We start from the raw sequence: 15,213 nt of genomic DNA, 5'->3' as shown, positions 1-15,213 counted from the left end.
CCTGGAAGGTTTTGTTCCTGCCGAGGTCGGGGGAGGGGGCCGGGGAGCGGGGGGGCGGGGGGAGCTGGCGGGGCTTCCTGTGTCCTCAGCCTCCCTGCTGGCTGGCGGCCGCCGGCCCTGCAACTTTCTGTTTCGGGCGAGTGGCGCTGGCGGCTCGGAAGGGAGGGGGTGACAGCGGGAGGTTTGGGGAGCCCCTCTCGAGTTCACTTTATTTGGACTTTGAACAGCATTACGTGTGGGTAAACGGAAGCTGGCCGCCAGGGACTCCGGGCCTGGGTGCCGGGAGGCGCCGGCCGCCTGGGGCCGCCTGGGGCCCCCTGGGTGGGAGCGACAGGCCCGCCTGCCCCAGGGCCACGTGACCCGCGGGTCAGGAAGGCAGGTCTGCCGTGACCGCTTGTTCTAGGAATGAGTTGTTTTTATTTGCCCTTCCTTTGAAAGTTTACCTTCCCCGGCACTGACACAGTTCCTATGGAAGTTGGGGCGTCCGCAGGTCTGGGAGCAGGGGGCCTGGGGTGCGGCTGGGGCCGGAGTGAGGAAGCGTCTGTCCCACAGGCTGGTTTCTAAAGTGCTCTGCTGAGAGCGGGGTGCAGGCTGTCGGTTTTGGTTTTTCCTTCCAGCCCGGACGCCGCTGTCACTTCTGCCGAGGCCTCCGGTCCCTGGGCGCCCCTGGGCGCCGGGGTGGAGCCTGGGCAGCAGGGGCCGGGCGGCACCCCAGCTGCAGGCTCTGGCCCTGGCTGCCCTGCCCTGGGCAGCCGTTTTCAGAGTTGCTGGGGGGGGGTGTCGAGCAGGGGAGAGGCAGGGAGGACCCAGGACCCAGGCGTGTGGGAGGTGTTGGCCTGCTCCCCTGGTGTCTCTGGCTGTTCCAGGCCCTGGGCCTGCCCTTCACCGCTGCCCGGGAGAGCAGTGTTTGTCAGGGGCTGCACTTGGTCAGGGTCTCTACTGCCTGAAATGCAGACTCCTAGGAAGGCGGGTGCCCTCGGGGGTCCACTGCCCTGGGCAGATGTGAAAGCGCAGTGTCTGCCCAGCCCCCAGGGCCCGGAGCTGCCGCCTGGGGAGGTGGGGGGGGCTGCTGCTGCGGCCTGGCCTTGGCCCCTCTGGCAGCTGCTGGGGGGGGCAGCGCCACCTCCCGTCTCTGCTGTGCTTGCCCACGTACCCCGGAGCGCCCCTGGAGACGCTCAGTGCCGGTTTGTGGCAAAATGAATGTTCTTAAGTAGAGGGCGGCTGGAGCACAGGTGTTTGTAACCTACACCCCTGTTCACCTGCCATCGGTGGCGGTGGCCGGCACCCTGGTTCATCAGGTGACTGTTTTCTGTTTGCACTGGGGGCCTCGGAAGGAAAGAGGCGGCGCAGGAAGACCCGTCCTGGCTGGTGTCAAGCCCTGGGGCAGGAGGGTGAGGTCCTTGGGGCCACCCAGGTCGGGGGTCAGAGTGCAGGGGCGGGGTGCGGGGTGGGGGTGCGGGGGGGCCCTGCAGCAGAGCTTTCTCTCCACTGCATTTTTCCTTCTTAAGCCCCTCTCCCTCCACCTGGGGTTCGGTGTTATAATTTTAGCTGGGAACCAGAGTGTCCAGGGGGCGGTTGCTCCTGTGACTCACCGTGGCAGGCCCTTCGGCCGGTAACTACCTGGACAGCTCCCTGGACGTCTGTGGGTCCCCTGCAGCCCTCTGCAGGAGCCCTCTCACACCTGGGCACCATGTGCCCATTTCACAGGGGAGGAAAGTGGGGCTCCCAGGAGCGCAGTGATTTGCCGTGCTGGGCACACGCACTGGCTGCTGCCCAGGCCGGAGCAGGTGGGCCTCTGCGGCTGTAGGTGACAGCCGGAGCTGGGGCGCCTGGGGGCCTGTGGCCCGGGCTCTGTCCCCAGAGTCTGCGAGGGCAGGGCACCAGGGCCCTCCCCAGGGGCAGTCCTGCTCTGCTGGCATTGGGAGCCAGGCGGTCTAGTCGTTTCCCGTCCCACTGCTGGGCAGTGCCGTGTGTGGGTGACCGTAAGTTCTGCGCCTCAGTTTTCCTGCTTGTGAAATGGAGCCGGTGAAAGTATCTTCCTCGGGATTAGTGGAAGCCAGGGGCTGGGATCTTCCTCTCCCTGTATTTACTTACTTGTTTATTTATTTTTTAAGGTTTATTTATTGATGCATACAGAGCTGGGGTACAGGCCAGAGGTGCGGGGGTGAGAGGAGTCACCAGAGACAGAGTGGGGAGCAGAACAGGCCGACTGGGGAAGCCCACCGCTGAGGGGAGCAGCCGGGGAATCGGGAGAGGGCTCTGAGCCCAGTGGGTCACCTCTGGGGCGGGGATCGAACTTGCACCCAAGCGGCCAGGCAGCTTCACGGAGCTGTGCTCTAACCCGCTGCGCCTCCAGGGAGGCCCCTCCCATGTTTGTAAATAAACATTTATTGGAAGGCCACTGCGCCCGCCCGTCTCTTCGGTCTCGTCTACCGGCTTTGGTGCTGCGACAGCAAAGTTGAGTTTTGGCGATGAGGCCTGCCAAGGCTGAAATATTTATTATCTGGCCCTGTGTGGGGAGAGTTGCCAACTTGGTGGAAAGGATTAAATGAGTGAGTGGACCCTTGCGGGAACGGAGACGCAAGCTCTTAGCACGTGGGCACAGTCGTCACCACCGAGGCGGAACTATTTGGGGAAAACTCGCCGGGCTTGGTGCTCGCGCCAGGACGTGAACTCCGGTCTGACGGGCGCGGTGGGGGAGGGACAGTGACACCTGCCGAGGGACACTCGGCCTCCTCCACCCGCCCGGCCACCCCTCGCCTGCACGCCACCCACGGAGGCCACGCAGGCCCGGGCTGTTTCCCTCATGCCCGCGCCGTGCCAGACAAATACCGGCAATTAGAAAAACTAAAAGGATAAGGAGGGATGGCCGCTGTGGCCCCCTCTCCCCAGCTCCTTCCTCGCCAGCGGGTGTGGGTTTAATTCTCGCGGTGGGGCTCCGTCTAGCCCGCTGACAGCTGAGGAAACTGAGGCCCGGCGCCCGAGGTCACCGCAGTTGATGGCACAGCCGGGCTCGACCCGGGCAGCCTGGCTCCAGAGTCCCTGCTTAATAAATATTTGTGGAACAGCGAGCGAGGGAGGGAGCTGCTGCCTTATGGAGGCGGCACCCTGCCGGGCCCTTATCTTGTTCCTGGAGTTCGTGAGGGACAGGCTCCTCAGCTGTCAGCTGACCCCACCCGGCCCCACACTGAACTCTGGGTGACCCATCTTTCCCTCAATTTACTGTCCACTGCTGGGAAGGCCGCCCTGGACGGCAGTGAGGAGACTGAGGCCCAGAGAGGGCCGGGACTTGGCCCAGAGCCACACAGCCCGCTGAGGCTGCTCTCGGAGAACCGGGTCCCTCAGGCGCCTCCCCTGCCTCCGGCTGCCTCCCACGGGCCGGGGGCTCGGGCTCCCCCCAGCCCCAACAAGTGAGCTAGACCCTAGTGACCCACGGGAGCTGCTTCAACTTTCAGACCCCTTGTGATGATGGGCGTGGGTCTCCCTCAGCCCAGTGGCTCTGTAGGGGGCCCAGACCAGGTCTGGGGCCCCCAGGCCCGGTGCCCCCTCAGGAGCCAAAGTCGAGTGGGTGTCGGGCGCTACCAGCTGTGACCCAGCTTGGGCCCAGCTCCTGTGTCCGGGGAAGACCCTGTGTCCGAGGGCAGCCGGAGACTGGGGCAGGCTCAGCCCCCCGAGGCCTGCTCTGGGGGGCCGGCCTGCCGAATGGGATCGGCGTCCAATAAAAGGGCAACATTGCTATTTCGGTTGTGACTGAGAAAGCTGCTTATTTACAGCTCAGAACTCAGCGGGGACAAGCATTTCGGCTCCCATCTAGCCTTTCCAGGCAGTCACTAATTAATCTTCCGATACCCCTGAGAAATGGGGGGGGCCGCCACACTCCCATCTGTCGGCAGGGAAGCCGGGCCCTTTTGTCCCAGCTGCGCCAGCCCTTCGCTGAGGGGTCGGGCTGCCCCGTGCCCCCTGCTCAGTTCGGTTCTCCTACGAATTTTCCTGACTTTTGTGGGTTGCTCAGCCTCCATGGGTGGGAACCTGCCTGGCCCCTGGAGTTGCCCCCACAGCTCCCTCCCCCTTCTTGACTCCTGGAGACTGGAGGAATCTCGCTCATGCCCTGGGTGCAGTCCTTGGGGTGCTGGTCCCAGAATGGGGTGGGGGCCACCCATTCTCAGTCTCTGTGGGAGGAAGTGGTGGGGCAGAAGGACAGCTGTCCAGGGCACCCCCGGGACCAGGGCCAGGCCTCCGGGGCCAGCAGTAGGAGCAAGTGTCTGGACTTGGGCTTCTGTCCCTTCGTGCTCCCCTCGTCATCCGCCCTGTGCTGGGCGTGTGTGCGCGGCCCAGCCCACAGGGCTTCCTCCTCGCCAGTGTCAAATGCGACAGCCCTTCCGGTCAGCTGGTCTGCCCTGGCATTCGGGGCTCAAAGCAGCGGAGGGAGACTGCAGGACTTGGCTGCTGGTTCTGGAGGGTCTTTGCTGAGGCCGGGTGGGCAGAGGTGGCTTCATTTACCAGGCATTGACCTCTGCCTGCATTTTGCAGGCCTCCTCCCTGAAATTAAGCCTTTATACCCCCAAAAGTAGCCTTCGAGAGGGCCACAGACCCCCCTCTGGGCCCTCGGGAGAGAGCAGATTCCTCTGTGTTTGGCACCGTCTCTCCGTGGTGGTCTAGCTCCACATCAGCAGAAATTTCCAAGCCTTGGGGGGTGGGCCAGGGGGGTACATTAAAAGGGAAGCGGGAATTTGGGGGTGAGGGAATAAAAATAGATGCAGTGCTTTTTTTTTTTTAAGCGCTCCATATAGATTTAAAGTCCTTTTGTTAATCTAGGAACATAAAACTGTGTGATGTATAGCTGGGTTTGCTCGTAAAATTACTAAGTGTGGCGTATTTAGAGCTGTGAAAGCTTGGGGTAAAAGGGGAAAAAAATCAGTGAGAATTTTTTTACAAGTCTTTAGGGGAAAATGCCTTTTTCCGGCTTTTTCCCACCGATGCCAGGCCTTCCCCCGCTCAAATCAGGGTTTGTAGCTGCCCGATTAAAGCTGAGCTGGAAGGGAGGCATGCTGGGGGGAGGGGCTGCTTGGGCAAGGCCCCGCTAGGCCCCTGGAAGCCCTGGCCCTTGCAGGCGAGGCGCCTGCCCTGTCTTCCTCCTGCTGGCTCCTAGCGAGACAGGAAGCACCCTCTGACCAGGTCTGGCCTGCTGCCCACTGGGCATTTGGCCACTTGCTTAATGGCCTGTAGGGTTGGGAAGTCACGGAACATTGGACTTGGAAGGGACCGCAGAGGTCGGCCGGCCCAACCCCTCCCTTTGCTCAGTGAGGTGGTCTCCTAGGGGTCGGCTCCTGCCGGCCAGCTAGGCCTGGCCCGTGCAGACTGGCCTGGTCAGGCCTGCTGCACCACCCTGGTGGTTAGAATGTTGCTTTTCAAGGGAACACATGCACATCTGACCTTGTGTTCTGGGACGCAGAACGAGTCTGTCCCCTCGTCAGTATGACCACCTGAGCCGGGCAGGGTGCCCCACAGGGTACTGGCCCTGTGCTGGACTGACCAGGCAGGAGCAGGCGCCAGTTGCTTCAGGACAAGATCAGCAAGCACGAAGGGCTCTGGGATCTCCCGGGATCATCCTAGAGAAAATCCAGGGAGCCCGCTTGGAGGAGGTGGGACCGGAGGTGGACCTTGAAGTGAGCGACGAGGGGCTAAGGCGGCCGAAGGAGGCCTGCTTGGCGAGGAGGAAGGAGCAAGAATACGGAGCTGCCCCCGCGTGCTGGCCCCATGTCAGGCCTGCTGCGGGCTGCGTGCAGGCGGGCCTGCCCTGGTGGTGGGCGGGATCCAGTAATGCAGGGGTGTGTGTGGAGCTTCCTGGAGGTGCAGAGAGGACACTTACCTCTGAGGGGATGCCCAACCCCTTCTCTACTGTAGGGGTCTTGGGCTGGAACACCACCAGCCTTGCCCTGCTTCTGAGCGCTGCCCTCTGGTGGCGGTGCCCTGAAGCCTGTGCCCGCAGTCAGATGCTTGCAGAGGGCCCTCCTGACACGAGGGGCCTGGGTGTGGGCAGGAGAGCCTGTGGGGGGCTGCGGGGCTGCTCCCTGCTCTGCTGGCGGGGCCCCTGGGTGTCTCAGGGCCGGTCCTGGGCCTCAGACCCAGCGGGGGAAGGGCCCGTCCCCATCAGGCTGCCACAGATGACGGCCTTCACCCTGGCCTTGTTTGGGACGGTCTTGCCTGTCCCGGCCAGTGACGAGTGAACGTGACTGGAAGCCCTGGGCCTGCCCTGGGGAGCACACGTGTTTAGCCGTGCCGAGTGCTGGCCCGAAAGGGAGATGTGGCCGAGAGGCCCCGGGACTGAGCCCTGGTGGCAGGCCCGTCCAGCCCAGGTCACATCAGCCCAGACACCGGCTCTGGAGAAGAGAGAGCTGGAAGGGGAAGGTAGCGGAATGTGGGCGGAGGCCGCCTTCGCCAGGGGGCAGAGGGCTGAAGAAAGGGAGGCGTTGGTCCTGGCAAGATAACGGGGAGAGGCGTGTGGGTCAGGGGGCGCAAGGGCCCTGAGGCCCGAGGACCTGTGGCTGCGCTGCGCGTGGGCCAGCCGGCCGGGGGGCTGAGGGTGCGAGAAGATGGGGGGCTCCTGGACGTGGGGTGACTTGGCTGCTGAGCTGTTAGTCCCAGTTTCAGGAAGACAGCTCCCTTGTGGAGGTGGGGGTGCAGCGGAGGCTCCCCCAGACTGAGGGGTCCTGAGGAGGCAGGCGCGGGCCTCGGGGGTGGTGGCCACGGGGGAGAGTGTGGCGGACGGGTGCTTGTCCGGACTGATGGTCTAGGGGCCAAGTGTGGGTGGTTCTCAAGTGGGACCCAGAGGCAGGGTGTCGGGAGCCACCCAGGCCCAGCAATCTGTCTAGCCCCCTCTAGGGCGTCCCCTGCTCGCTCGAGCGTGAGAACCCACGTGACACCGGCTGAGGCAGCTGCGAGGCCGGCCCGAAGCACAGCACGGGGCTGTGACTTGCCAAGGCGCCCTCGCTGCGTCCTGGGCAGGCAGACGGGGGCCTGGGGGCGCAGGGGCTCCTCGGCTGGGGTGGGCGTGGGCAGGGCCCCCAGCCCAGGAGTAGGGGCAGCCTCTGAGGGTGCAGGAGGGACTGGCGGCCGGCGGCCGCCCCTCGCCCGCTGCTGCCTGCCGCTCGCTGAGGGCGGAGGCCACCTCCCTCTGGCTTGTGGGGAGCCTGGGGTCCCGACTGGGGACGGCGCCCTTCCCCAGAGACCTGGGGCAGTGCCGGGCAGGGGGGCATGGCCCCGGGCCCCCGGCACTGGGCAGGCCGGCGAGCGCTCAAGGGCTCTGCTCAGCCTCCCGAAATGGCTGTCAGCCAGCCGGGCGGCGACAAGATGGCAAGTTGTTAAATAAGCCAAGGGGAGATAGAATCGCTGTGGTGAGTCGCCCCGGCCCTGTGGCCTGGCCCGTGGGGGCCGCCTGGACCCCGGGGGTGGTCAGCTGGAGGGTGTCAGGCCGTCTGCAGTCGGGGATTATAGTGGACCCTTTCCGCCTCCGCCCCAGAGGACCCCAGGACACCGAGGAGCTGGGAGCAGCAGACACCACCTCGTCCTACACCGACCTGCTTTGAAGCCGCCGACACTGGTCCCACCCCTTGTTACTCTTGTCCTATAATTCATTGAGGATTAGCTTTCAGACCTCCTCGCCAGTCCTAACTTCTGTTGTCTTGGTAACTGTGTCAACCGTTTGCTGGCTTCCCGTGATTATCTGACAAGAGAAAGGGGGCAGGAGGAGCTTGAAAGAGGGGGTGGAGATCATGCCTAGGTCTTAATGAGCTGCTGGAGGGTTGGGGTGGGGCTGCCAGGACCCAGGGCTTGGAGAGAGGCCAGGGAGGGTGGGGTGGGCGAGGCCAGCTGCCTGGGGGGCAGTTCCCACACAGCAGTGCACCCCATCTCAGCCCCTGGGGCCCAGGCTGGCCTCTGCGCCTCCTCACTCCCCCGGGGCAGTCCCCTGGCCCTGACCTCCAGCCACTTTGCTCAGGCCTGACCACGGAGGCCAGCGGGTTGGGGCGGGGCGGGGCGGGGGCGGTCCCTTGAGGCCAGGCTGCGCGAGGGAGGGGCCTTGGCCAGCTCGCCTGCAGTCAGCCAGCTGGGGTGGCCAGGCCAGGCCTTCAGGAAGGCACCCTGGGGCCCGGCCTGGGAAGGCCGGCTGCTGGTCGTCCGCTGGTCGGAGGCGGTCTGGAGGCCGGATTCTGCACTCCCTGGAGGCCTGTGGCCTCGGCTGGGGCTCTGAGTGCCAGTACCCCCGCCCCGTGGCCGCAGTGCCTCACTGGGCTCCCCCACCCTGTGGCTGCCCAGGGTGCTACGGGCAGGTGTCCTGGGTCCCCCAGGGAGCAGCTGGGTGGGCTCCGACTTGGCTAGGAGTGAAGTGAGGGGCGAGCCCACCAGGCTCCGTTGGAGGGGACCCCTCCATATAACGGGCGGCCGGAAGCTGGGTGCCGCTGGCCGGGGACAGGTGTGCAGAGCTGCTGCCTTTCTGGAATGCAGGCTGCTAGACTTGGCCCTGCTGCAGGGGCGTGACCTGGCCTTCGGCGGGGGAGGGCTCCAGCCGTGCAGGGTCACTTCTGAAGTGTCCCGGAAGTGGCCGGGTGGGGCAGCTGCGAGGTCAGTCTCGGTCATGCCGGTAGCAGACGGACCCCCCTTTCGGGTTCACTAGCCCTGCACGAACCGGGGTGGTGTTCATCTGTCACAGAAAAAAGACCAGGATAGTGGGGACACGAGAGAGCCTTTTGGGGAACAGCTAACGAGCGATGTCAGACTTTTATGAAACTCCATGGTAAATTATTAATTGAGGCCAGAAATGAAAGTGAGGAACCGGATCGACTCATGAATATTCAGCCTGGACTTGGACACCAGGGCTGGTCGTGGCCGGAGCAGCCTGCTCGCGCGTGACCCAGATACGGGAGGCATCTGGGGAGGAGGTGTCGGGAAACCGTCCACGCCCCCTCACTTTCTTGCTGCATAGACAGGGCGATAACCCCGCTCCTGAGCACCGTGCCGGGCAAGGCCAGGCCTGGGCCAGCCTGGGAACGGGGCGCCTTCGTCAGAGGCTCCTGGCCCCCCGAGTTTCACAGCAGCTCCATGCAGGCGTCAGCTCCTGCAGGGCTAGGACAGCAGCTGCCCTGCCTCGAGGGCCATCGGGGCGCCCACGCTGGCCGCCTTGCCGGAGGGGAGTCTCCTTCCGGACCCCAGGGGTCCAGGGCGGTGGTGCACCAGGGGGGAGGGCCCTGCCCCGGGCGGGAGCCGGCACCCAGGAGCTCCTGGAGGTCCTCTCCTGGACGGCCCGCTGCCCCCAGGCCGACTGGAGCCCCGCGGCCGCCTCTGCCCAGCTGCCGCCTCGCGCTGGCGGGCGGCCCCGGCTCCGATGAAGCGGCACGACTCCGTTGCTGCACTTTGTTTGCAGGGAAGAGCGCCTGGGCGCGGAGCTGAAGACGCAGGAGCCAGGTGGCCCGTGGGGCGGGCTCCGGACACACTCTGGGCCCGCTCGCCCGGGTGACGTGCCGAGGGCCGTGTTCCGGGGCTTCACGGGAGCGGGCAGGACGCGCGCCTGTCGCCCGCGGGCCCAGCAGGCTCACCGTGGGCCTTGCCGGCCCTGGGCCCAGCGCCAGGGCCTTGGCTTGGGGGCCCCGCAGGGCACCCTCGGACCTGCCCAGCTCGGCCGATGCGGGGGCCTTGCTGGCCACCCCCGGCTTGCCTTCATGTGCCATCGCCCCGCCTCTTGGGAGCAGACCCTCGGGGCCCACTGCCAGTGAGGGCGGGGGGGTCGGGGGGTGGCCCCAGAGCCTGGTGGGCCCGGTTGCCTACACCCTCAGCCTGGACAGGCCCTTTCATGGCTCACCTCTGGGGACCGCCTCTGCATGGAGTCGGGGCCACTTCCTGCCTGCGCGGGGGAGGGGGGGTTCGCTCCCCAGCTTGGCAGAGGTCACAGAAAGTGAGGTTTCTGGTGGCTTCCGGGGTGACAGCCAAGTCGCACACGGTAGCCCCCGGCTCCCACTTCTCAGAGACGCCGGAGCCGCGGTGGGATGCCCAGTCCCGGCCTCTTCGGGCGGAGGTGGAGCAGGTCCTGGACGGGGTCCCGGGCCCCCTCCCAGGCCACAGCGTCCGGGACGGCTGGGACCCAGAGCGGGCCTGCCGGTGTGTGGTTGTGGAGGACGCTCTGCGGGGCAGGTGGGGGAGCGCCCGGAGGCCGCACGGGCGGGCTGGGCCGGGGTGCAGTGACATCTGCAGGGACTGAGCCGCCTGCGAGGCGTCATGAAAGCACGCGAGCTTTTATTTGGCTTATTGAAACCAGTGACTCCACCTGCCCGCTTTTCATCCTGGTTTGGATGCCTCTGACTCAGGCCTCTGTCACCTCCCAGGCGCTGGCTCGAGAGGCAGCGGCGGTCAGACCGGTGGGGTGAGCCCGGTGGAAGGAGCGATAAAGCAAATAGCCCGCAACCAACTTTGTTCTCCTGGCCCTGGTGTGGAAAGAGATGTTGGCATCTTGCAACTGCTGGGGCAGTTCCCAGGCACCTGCTGGGTGCCAGGCCCCGGAGGGGCGGGGAAGATGGAAAGTGAGTCACAGGTTGTGGCTCGGGGGCTCTCCGTGCCACCTGAGGAGGGCAGAGCCTCCGCCACGAGTGGACTCCTAGCTCTGGGCTCGGGAACGAGGCGGGTCACTCCAGGGCTCGCAGGACAGACTGTTCCGTTGGGCTGAAGCAATCAGAGAGGGCTTCCTGCAGGAGGTGGTGTCAGAAGCAGACGCCGAGGACTTGGTGCCGGGCTCTTTATTTGGCAGCTGTAGATAGCAGAATGGACACAATCACCATATAATTTAAGTCCAGAGCACGATGACGTGACTTCCACATGCTGTGTTGTACTAACGCCGTGTCCTCACATACCGGAGCAGCGAGGACAGGAGAAAGGAAAGGAAGGCTTGGTGGACGGAGGAGGGGGTGGGCGCGTGAGGAGGAGGACACAGTCCTCTTGCCACACCTGGTGGGCCCAGCGGTCCTCAGGGGCAGCCCCTCTTGTGGGGCCCCTGCCCAGTGAGAAGCCTCTTCCTCCGGCCCCCGAGGTCGCCACCTCCTCCCCGCGCCCAGGTGGCACTGACGTGGCTGCCCAGAGGCCACACTTAGGAGCCACGTGGACCCATGGAAAAGTCAAATTCAGTTAATTAAAATGAGTCCGACGTGGGGCTCCACCGCCGCATCACACCAGCGCCTCCTCAGGCGCCCGGCCACGGGGGAGCCGTGGCCGCCATGTCGGGGCTCCGGCACAGTGCCCAGCCGTGGCGAGTTCCAGGGGCGGGCTGGCAGCAAGGGCCTGGCCAAGTGGTCGGGTCTTCCGAGGGGCTCTCTGGCACCTGGAGGAGTGGTCTTTGCGGCACTGGGTCGTGGCCACCCCATGGAGCAGGAGTGACCTGCTGTCTGTGACGTGACATGGGAAGAGAGGGGCAGCTCCGAGCGCCTCGCCAGAGGGCAGGCCCTGGTGGCGGTGTGGGAGGAGCCCAGAGTGGGACACGTTGGCAGTGAAATGGGGAAGTGGGTGGGGGTGGGGTGGGGGACAGAAACCACCAAGTGACAGTTTGATGGAGGAAGGCGTGGTTTCCACTAGAGCGGCCCTGGATCTGGGCAGCAGGCCGGCCTGGAGTGCCACAGTCTTAGTGCCTGCTCTGCGGGTGTGCTCCCTGCGTGCCGTCCTGAACGGGGCGTCTGCAGATGGGCACTGTGGGGGCCCGGGGATGAGCCCCTTCGCTTTATTTTCCAGGCAGGTGGAATGAAGTGCGAGGAGCCCCGGGCGGCCAGAGGCTGGTCCGGGAGCCAGCTGACCCGCCGCAGTCCCAGGGTGCCCGCCTAGGGGTCTCAGTCAGCATCAGTGTTGGACATGACTGAGGAGCAGCGTGTGAGTCACCCAGGGGCTTTCTGGAGGGTGTGGGCCAGCGGCCTTCTGGATGAAGCCGGCCTTCTGGGCACGTGAGCAGGGCTGGAATGTCGGCAGCATGGATTTGCTCTTTGGAGAGGATAGGGCTTCTGGGACGGGTGAAGCCTCTTAGGAAGGATGCGTCTGACCTCACTGCCCGCTGTCAGGTGGCCCCCTTGGCAGAGGGGGTGAAACGAAGCAGAGAGGTTCAGTGACGCCCAGCGTCCCACAGCCAGTTCGCGGGGTTTGAACCCCAACGTGCTGGCTGCGGAGGCTGTAAGAACGTCCATGTTTCTGCCTCCGAGTTGCGCTCTCCTGGCCCCGGGCTCTCACGAAGCTGCCGGGACCCCCCCTCCGCCTGGGCGCCCCTGCACGGGGGTGTCATCCCTGTGCCTCGGCTGTTTTTTCCTTACTGAGCTGTAACTCACAGATGATATTTACAGCATGAGACTCAGCGGTTTCAACACGTGCTCAAAGCCATGCTGCCATGACCACCCTCTAGTTCCAGAATATTCTTTTCAGCCCAGAAGGATCCCACACCCACTCCTTCATCTACGGCCCAGGCAGCCACAGGTTTACTTCCTCCCCCGCCGTCGTTGGCTTGTTGGCAGCTCAAGTGAGTGGTGCCCCGCTGTGTGGTCTTTGGCGACTTCATCCACCATGCAGGGAGTGTGGGCACTTGGTCCTTTTTTATGACTGAGCGGTGTTCCACATGGGGGTTGTGGCCTGGCCGTGGCTGGTTTCTCTGCTCACCTTGCTGTTCCCGCGGGCTTTGTGTAGCAGCTGTGGCACACATGTGCGGCTCTGCTGGGGACAGATGCCCCACCTCGCCGGCGCGGCCGTCCGCCTCGGAGGGCTGCCATCTTGCTCCCAGCGCCTCCATCATCCCCATAGAAATGGAGCCGTGGGGGGGCGGGGGGCTACGGCCCTTCTCTGTCAAGGGCCGCGTCTTAACTGGAAGCGCTGAGGAGCTAAGCGGTGACTTTTGCTGCTGCTGTTAAAAACAGGTCAGACTGTGTCTCCAGGGCCGCCAGAACGGGTGGCCGGAGGGCGCCTACCTGCTCCGGCCAGCGTGCTCAGGAAGAGTCCTTTGAAAGTGATGGCCTTCTGCATTTGGGGGACCTTTGTGGGATCAAGGGAAAGTTCTCCAAAGCCTAATTTGGCCCGCCCCTCCAGGCCCTGTCTGGTTCTGACAGGCAGCCCCAGCCTGAGTTTTTCTTGGAGCGCGCCGAGCAAAGGCAGTGTTGGCTGGGCCCTGCTCTTATGGTAGAGAAAGGAAGCTATTGAGGGCCAGCCATGGGAGTTGTAAACGGGATTAAGTGACCTTCCAGAAAGCTCAGGCTGAGAATCAGCCTGGGAAAATCCCAGTGTCTACTATTTGGCTGCAGCCCAGAGAGGGAAAGTAACTTTCCCGGTGTCACACAGCAAGTTCCAGACCAGCCGGGAGGGCCCCTCTGACCCCAGGCTGTGCCTCAATGGCTGTGAAATGCTCTTCTGCCTCTGACACCGCCTCTTCCATTGCATTAAAACCAGGCTTCATCCCCCGACAGCCCAGATGAACTCTGCAAAGCTGCCCCTCCCTCCTCGGCAGGGCCATAGGGTCCGGAGGCCACCCAAGGGCCCTTCCTAAGGCCACCCAGTCCCCTCCTGGATGCCGTGGCCAGGAGCCAGGAGCCTGCAGGCGGCGGTATAGGAAGGGCCAGCGTCCCAGGGGGCAGTGTGCTGGGACCTGCGTGGCCCTCTCGAGCAGACCTCCTGGGTTTCCCCGGGGTGCCTCCCTCCCCCAGGGCAGTGTGGTGTCTGACCCCCCCCCACAGAGGCCCAGGGGCCCCCGAGGGCGCCTGCCTGGGCTGTGCGGGCCCTGGAGGGCTGGACAGTCAGCCCTGGCTCTGGGTTAACAGCTGGCCGCACCACAGGCGGCTGCCACCCAGGTGCCCCGCAGCAACACTCTGCAGAGGCTAGCCCCTCGGGTGGCCTCCTCCGCCGGGCTTTCTGCTCCGGTTAATTAAACGCGGCTGCCTATTGTCAGAGACAAAGTTGGATATTTATTACACCTTGGCGCTCCTGAATGTCAGAGGCGCAGTTAGGGGAGCGCCGCGTGGGTTAGCCGGCGGGCGTGTGTCTGCGGGCGCGGCCGCTGCCCCTGGCTGACCCGGGCCTCTGCAGGCCAGGCAGCGCCACCCGCCGGGGCCGCCAGAGGCCCATTATCCGGCATAAACATCCTGGTTCCGGAGGTTATCGCTTTGGGGGGAATTAAAGATGCCGTTAAAGTACAGACGGAGCCTCCTCCCTCCTCCTTGGGCGGCTGTGTGCCTCTGTCCCGCGGCGGGGAGACCAGGCCTCGCTGCACTGCCCCCCGAAACCCCTTTTTTCTCTCTCAGGCACCTCCAAAGCTAGCGGGTGCCTGGTGGTTTTTTCCTTCACGGAGGGGGAGTACGGATGTTCTCCCTTTATCGTCCCCCCCAATAATAATGCTTTAAAGATGTTTGACATCTGTAACTAACAGCTGGCATCCTGTTATAGAAGAATGTCCTTTCATTTCAAAGCAGGTTGAACTGTCATTAATAGTATAATTAGGTGATTATCACTATATAGCAGAAAACTGCTTAATTGCAGAGATCGCTTTTCTAGGATTCCAGTCTTTTTATGGTTATATTTGTTTTAGCTGTTTGAATTTGCATGATATTTTGGCGTTTGGTGCGTTCATTGTGTGTGTGTGTGTGTGCGTGTGTTCCTGTTTTTAATGTGACAGCTGTCTTTGGAGCACTACGAAGCTCCTGGTGCGAGGCAGTGAGGGGAGCTTTACCTGCGAGAGGTCTCCTCCCTGGGAGCTCCTTAACCCCCAACCTGCCGGCCGGAGTCCTGCAGGGAGCCGGCCTGGAGCCAGGTGCCCTTTGATTTATGTGTCTCACTGTGGATGATAGTACGAAATTAGACATTTAACCCTGGAGCTAAGGTTGTCTGTGAAGAGGCCCCTTTTACAATGCAATTTAATTTTATGGCGCGTCCTTAATACGCAATATTACCAAATGCTCTGAGTCACAGATTCCAGAGGAAGGGCGCTTGCACAGAGCATGGCCTCAGACGGGCAGGAGCCTGCAGAGAAATGGGCTCCACAGAATGGCAGCGGAAGGAGTTTGTCTTTCTCAGAAGCATTTAAAATGGAAATGGAGGCAAGGTGAGCTTCCCTTTCCAAAGCAGGCCGACGCCGGGCCCTGCCGCACAGGGACCCAGGCTGTGAGGCTGCCAGGCTGCGAGGGCTGCGCAGCTGCGTGGCTGTGAGGCTGCGTGGCTGTG

General features: G+C 63.8%; 1 protein-coding gene across 1 annotated transcript in view; it reads left to right on the top strand.

Moving 5' to 3' along the window:
- The window catches only part of GSE1 (Gse1 coiled-coil protein), a 75,710-nt gene that overhangs the window by 1,286 nt on the left and 59,211 nt on the right, over window positions 1-15,213 (top strand). The gene's annotated exons all lie outside the window — the stretch shown is intronic.

The sequence above is a fragment of the Condylura cristata genome, unplaced genomic scaffold (assembly GCF_000260355.1).
Source record: "Condylura cristata isolate star-nosed mole 26May11 unplaced genomic scaffold, ConCri1.0 scaffold00039, whole genome shotgun sequence".
Classification (NCBI taxonomy): Eukaryota; Metazoa; Chordata; class Mammalia; order Eulipotyphla; family Talpidae; genus Condylura; species Condylura cristata.
Note: the sequence above shows the minus strand (reverse complement) of the source record. Positions and strands in the feature narration are given on the sequence as shown.